The 6,410-nt window shown below is 40.5% G+C and overlaps 1 pseudogene; it reads right to left on the minus strand.

The window, feature by feature from the left end:
• Positions 1 to 3,275: 3,275 nt before the first annotated feature.
• LOC122341370 lies at positions 3,276 to 4,551 on the minus strand (annotated as a pseudogene).
• Positions 4,552 to 6,410: the final 1,859 nt, after the last annotated feature.

Below are 6,410 nucleotides of genomic sequence, written 5' to 3' on the forward strand. Positions count from 1 at the left end.
AGAGCTCTGTTCCACCAGTAGTTTACATCTACTTCACAAGAGACTGAAAAAACCACGAGAGACAGCAAAGGACAAAAGAACAAGTTGGGGCAAAAGTAAGATGGAAAAACAAAAACATGTAGACAAAGTTTTGCTGAACTCTGATGGCTCTGTCCCGTGAATGTTTATCGCAGAACAAAAACACTACTTCTGGTTTAATGATAAAACTATTCCAAATAATCTTAATAAACGTTGCGACAGATCGATACCAGCGTGGTATCTGCCAAAAATTCCGTATTTTTTTAAAGAAATATTTTACTTTATCTGTGAAACGAAACGCATCGCAAGTTCGTAAGAAATAAGTTTAAAGCGACTAAACAACGCAGAAAGCCAAGCACTCGCGCCCACCTCGAGAACATATCCAACAAGCAGAGTAACGTTACAGTGCAATAGCGCGCCGTGCCATCGCTCGCGGCTCCGCGCGTGCAGTACGCACCGTCCTGTTAGCCGAGCGACCTGAGTCAGCTGGAAAGTCCGCGGTCACCAGGACATTTGCGTGCTCCCCTCCCAGAGTGACATCGGCGTCCCGCGAGACGGCGCTTTTCACAGCCGCCACTCGCTCCCCACGAATTAACACGAACGCTAACGTCGCTTTCGGCATCCTGAACGAGCGCGCTCATTTCCCCGTAATCCTCTTCCTTTTCGGGTCCTCGTGGATTTTGGATACAAGTCTGACTTTCGTCGTCGATCGAGTCACCAGTCGCCAAAACCCCTCTGACTAGGGCTGACAGGCTCGAACTGGCTTCACGTGTAAATTGTATTTCGCAGATTTAGCGGTGTTTGTTACTTCAATCCCTCCGGTGCCAAGCAAATGGAGGACCAATCAGCGGAGGCCAGAGTTTGACCATACGGTTCTTCGGCTCGGTAGACGCTCGAGTGGAAACCGTTTCTAGAGAGCACGGTCGCACGCGCCCCATCGTGTGCTGTTCTCAGTCGTGACTTTGGTGTTTTAGATGCGCAAACCAAACACCCATCATCTGCGATAGACACTTAAGAGGATATTTTTGAACTGCAAAGACAAAATCTTAATAGAGCTCAGGGAAACGCGTTTCTCATCGGGAAATGAAACTGGCTCACGCACTCACGTGGAAGGCTTGGGCCAAGTTGCGGAAATAGCTGATAGGCCAGACTCATAATGCTTACTACCTAGTGCACAGCGTATACTGCCTTACTACTATTTTAAGCAAGCTGAGTGTACTAATAACAACTGTATCATTAATAGCGCGTTTTATTTTGAACTTTTCAAATATTTACTTGTGTTTTTATTCAAAAGATATGCCTTTCTCATCACAAATTTATGGGGCAGAGGGAAGGGTTGATAGAACACACGTGGAGTCATTCAATTAACAACACAATCACTTTTAGCATGATTAAAATGGGGTTTGCATTATTGAAATATCATTTTTATTTAACAGGTGTTTTATTTATTATTGTACTGCAATATTATGCAACATTATTCTTGCCAGCTTCTGTACCAGATTCCGATGAATTGTTATGCAAGCTTCTAGCAGATTCTGGCAAATATGAAAGTAGGTCATCCTGGTACACTCCACTCAAGCACAGAACATTTAAGCTTCACTATGCACACAGCATACATACTGGATATTGCAGAAGTAGTGAGAGAGTAGTATGGCATTTCAACACAGACATAAACATACTTCATGCTTCATATTATAATCTCTGTAAATTAACTGAACCTGAACGATCAGTAAGCGTCACTCTTTAAGATTTAGGGACTTTTTTTATTTAGCCCAGTGGTTTTTCAATCATTGATATGGGGACCCATCACTCTTCACAAGATGATTGGGCTGCTTTTTGGGCTGATTTATTCCCTTTTAACAATAATAATGACACACACACACACACTACACACACAGGTGCTCTCGAAAAAATGTTTTTGGTAACTTATTAACTTTCATATTTTTAGATTTATTACATGTAAAATAAAAAAAAAAATCAATGAGGGTACAGCGTGAAAGTAAAAAAATCTATTTCCTAGGATCAATCCAAAAAGCATTAGCAAAACCAGAAAAGTTCAAGTTATGTAAAGATATGTTTAAAGTAATGTTGATTTTGCACGCAGTACTTGGTCGAGGTTCCTTACTGGCGTCGAAGCTTCAGCTCGCATCAGCGTTGTTGGATCCACAGTTTCTCATCTTTTCGTAAAAATATACCATAGATACCACATGGGCGTCACCTCAGGCATGTTGTCTGGTCGACGAGCACACTAATATCCACTTGAAGTGGTTTTGTCACTGTGGGCGGGTGCTAAAGTCCTGCTGGAAAAGGAAACCAGCATCCATAAAGCTTGTCAGAAGATCTCCTGGAAGATGGCTTTGGACTTGATAAAACCGAATGAACCAACACCAGCAGACATCACAGCACCACAAATCAGCAGTGACTTCAGAAACTTCGCTGGAGCTTCCAAGCAGCTTGGATTCTGGTGCCTCTCAGTCTTCCTCCAAGACCCTGATTTCCAGAGGAAATGCAAAAAATGTACTTTTATCTGAAAGAGTGACTTTGGACCACTGAGCTGCAGTCAGGTTGTGTTTCTCCTTAGCCCTGGTAAGATGATTTCTGTGTTGTTTCTGTTTCAGAAGGGGATTTACTAGCCTTTATCCTGAAGACGTCTGAGTGGGATCGACTCCACTCCTTGTGAAACTCTCCCAAGTGTTTGAATCAAGCTTTACTTCAAAAGCGCTTATGTCATCCCTTTTTCCGCCGCCTTTCTTCCTTCCAGTCATTTAATATGCTTTAATACAGCACTCTGTGAACAGCCAGCCCTGAACTTCTGTCCATTGACCATTGCCATGTCAGCAGTCTTCCCCATTACTGTGGTTTCAACCAATGAGAGATAGCAGAACTTTTTAAAAACGACTTTTAGAAAAAATTAATTTGCCATAATTTCAAAGCTGACTGATCACGGTTTATTAAAAGATTTTTATGGTTATATATGCAAATGAGCACAAACTGATTCATTAGCGATTATTGCAAACCATCTTTATTCAAGAGAGAAATATACTCCAGATAAAGATTAAAAAGCGAATACACTGAATCGTAATACAAAAGTAGCCCAACTTGTATGACTTTACAACATCAAACTTTATAAAATCTTTATTTAAATTAAGTGCAAAATGCGTGGGAGTTCAATGCAAACCACGAACAAGTCTCGAGCACAAAATATGGAGAAATGAAATCACGGAGGACAGGTTGGAGAAGCACACGTGCTGCGCTTTTTATTCACTCGTGCTGGTAGAAGGCCAGTTTCTCAGCAAAGCGAGGCTGATTTCTCCTTTGCTGCAGCCCCACTTGCAGCAGGCGTTGGACAGTCCCACCACCACGTCAAACGTCCCTTTCGGTCCACGGTACGCATGGCGCTTGAGCACCTCTGAGAAAGAAATGAGAGCTGCCGCGGGCCTGCTGAACACACCACCTTCCTGTTCCCCTTGGGTCAGCGCCGGAAAGATCTGAGTCAGGGGCATGCTGGAGGACGATTGCAGCACCGCACAGCTGCGGCACGGGTCTGCAGCTGCTGTCATATGAGCTGAATAAGTCCAGGATTTCATCTGGGAAAGAAGAGATGTTTCATGCAATACTTGTGCAACTATACACGATGAATGAATGTGATTTCTGGTGAAGAAAGCTCTTTTCACTCAACAATTCTAAGCCTTACAAGTTATAGATTGAATTAAACATTGAATTTTGAAAAATAAAGACTTATATAGTAATGTTTTATGAGCTTTTTATGCACAACAAAGGCTGCATTTATTAATTCAAAATAAAGTCACACACTGATATTGTGAAATGTTATTACAGTTAACTCATTTCGATTAAAAAAAAATATATGCTTTATTTATCTTTTTTGTGCAACATATTCTGAATGTGATTTAATGTCACCTTTGATCAATTCGCTGGCTAAAAGTATTATTTCTTTCAAAAAATTTTTTCACAATTTTTAGTCCATAATTTGAATGTAAAATCAACTGGTTTTAAACACAGTACAAACTGAGATTAAATTAATGCGTATATGTAAAATGTTTGTAACATTGTTACAACCTGCATTTTAAAGTTTTGAGTGGGAGAAAAGGTTTAAATTCAGCATTTTTCTGTATAAAAAAAGTATTCTGTATTTGTGATATGATGTCTACTCAGTGCTCAACAGTAAAAATAAATAAATAAAATAATTAAATAATAATAATAATAAAAAAAAAAAAAAAAAAAAAAAAAAAATATGATAGAAATATATATATATATATATATATATATATATATATAGTAGTAAAATAGATATAAATAAGTAATTAAACATTTGTAATATTGTTACAACTCAGACTTATGCGATACTAACCCGTGTTAGTCAAGGAGCGCTTCTACGAGAGCTTCTCCGGGCAGGTGAAGATGACAGCGATGACTGAACTCCAGCCGCACAACCTGACTCGCAACGAGGCCGTCCAGCGCCTGTACTCCAGCCAGCAGCAGACACACTGCGAGCGCTGTGCTTTTCCACATCATGCTGAGAGCGTGGTCTTTCACCGCATTACAGGCATGGCGGTTGATCTTCAGAAGCTGCTTCCCTCACGGCCTCTCCCTTCGGGTTCGGAGCCAGGTGTCTGTTTGACGGAGAAGTTCTGTGATTTTTCTCAGGTCTCTGTTTCTCTTTATCAAAGAGGTGAGGGGCACGCACGCTCTCAACTCCCCACCACCCCCTTTTAGCAGGAGTCACTGATAACCCCAAGTAGATAGCTGGCAGAGACCTTTCTCCGGTAAACAAAAGCCACGAGCAGGAAAGGTGAATGTGTACTATAATCTACATTCTGTGACACTAGACACTCTTCTTCATTTTAAAATGATGAATCATATTTCCCCATACTGCATCTCGCTTCGGGATATTGCAGCATGAACATTTCCTCTTACAGTGATTGAATTAAGATATCGGTTCGTTTTCTCCAATAAATGTATTTCAGTTACATTTTTATGCATCTGGATGCATATTTATTGCATTCAAGATACATTTCGCCTCACACATTTTCTTGAAGATCGAGCCTATGATTATTTGATGCAGTGCAACATGCTATTATTTTTCCTAGATTGAAATAATTTCATTAATGATTAAATTTCTTTGTTTGCTTTGTACATAACGCTCACTCCAAAGAGTCTTACATTGCATTGATCAAAAGCTCAAAGATCACGGCTAAGCTACATTTTTAACAGAAAAATAACCAAATGAATGCTTGCCCGAAGGCCCGGCTTTTCTTCCAGCCTTCGACGCTTAAACAAATTTACTGTGGGTCAAGCGTGCTGCGTACATCTTTGCGATACATTACCTGGGAATATGCACATATGTTATCATCCATGAGGTGAAAACCCGTCAAGACTTGCATTTAAGAAAGCGCAGAGCAAGGCTCTCTCAAAATGCGTGTCCAGGAGTCTCCCGACACCGTTTCACCTTTCTCTGCAATGCATCATATTTTTATATTTTTACCATTTTTCCGGACTGGAGTAGTGGCTATGGGGTGTAGAGGTTGAGAGACAAAGAGACGTAGCGAGTATGCATTTTCAAAGTGTGATAACACAGTCCATTGCACACGAGCGATCCTCGCATCCACGCGACAAAAGATCACCAGTATCCAAAATGACAAGAGAATAATGAATTTTTAACGTAATGCTAAGATAACAATGACAACAACGCGACATTTCCAGAGACATTAACCACAATATTGGACGCATGGATGGTGGCTCGGGAAGTATATGTAATATTTAATAGTATAACCTATAATGTGTGTGTGTGAATTTTAAATCTTATAAAGAAACACAAAAATTACACTTCCATCACATTCACTTTTCTCACAGGTCAGAGTTATTTTAAAATATACGCCACTTCATAAAAACCACTTGAATACATGTTCTATTATGAACCTGAATTTTTGTCATTAATTAGGGCAAAGCTTGTGCCGTGTGAGTTTTGTTCATACATCACATTTAATTCAAAGTGCAATTAAACATATTTAAGTGTATTTTATGCTAAAATATCTATGAGCACAAAAGACTTTATAATTAACGCGTTTTAATCAACAAAATTGCATGGATTACTATGGATGCATTTGGTTTTATTTGGGAGGAAAGAGCCCGCGTTTAGCTCTTCTTACAACGTGGATTCAGATCAGCTTTTCGCCAGATGTTCCGTAAAAGCGAACGACGTAATCCTGGCGACGCGCGACTGATTTCAGATCAGCGCACGAAAGCGTGAGATCACGGTTGTTGTTAAGATTGACGAGCTTCAGACGAACTCGGTCCGCCTGCCGCGCTGGCTCCCGGTCTCACCAATAGAAGACGCGGCGTTATGGTATTGTAACCTGACCAATCGGAGCGAA

Source organism: Puntigrus tetrazona, chromosome 3 (assembly GCF_018831695.1).
Source record: "Puntigrus tetrazona isolate hp1 chromosome 3, ASM1883169v1, whole genome shotgun sequence".
NCBI classification, from domain to species: Eukaryota; Metazoa; Chordata; class Actinopteri; order Cypriniformes; family Cyprinidae; genus Puntigrus; species Puntigrus tetrazona.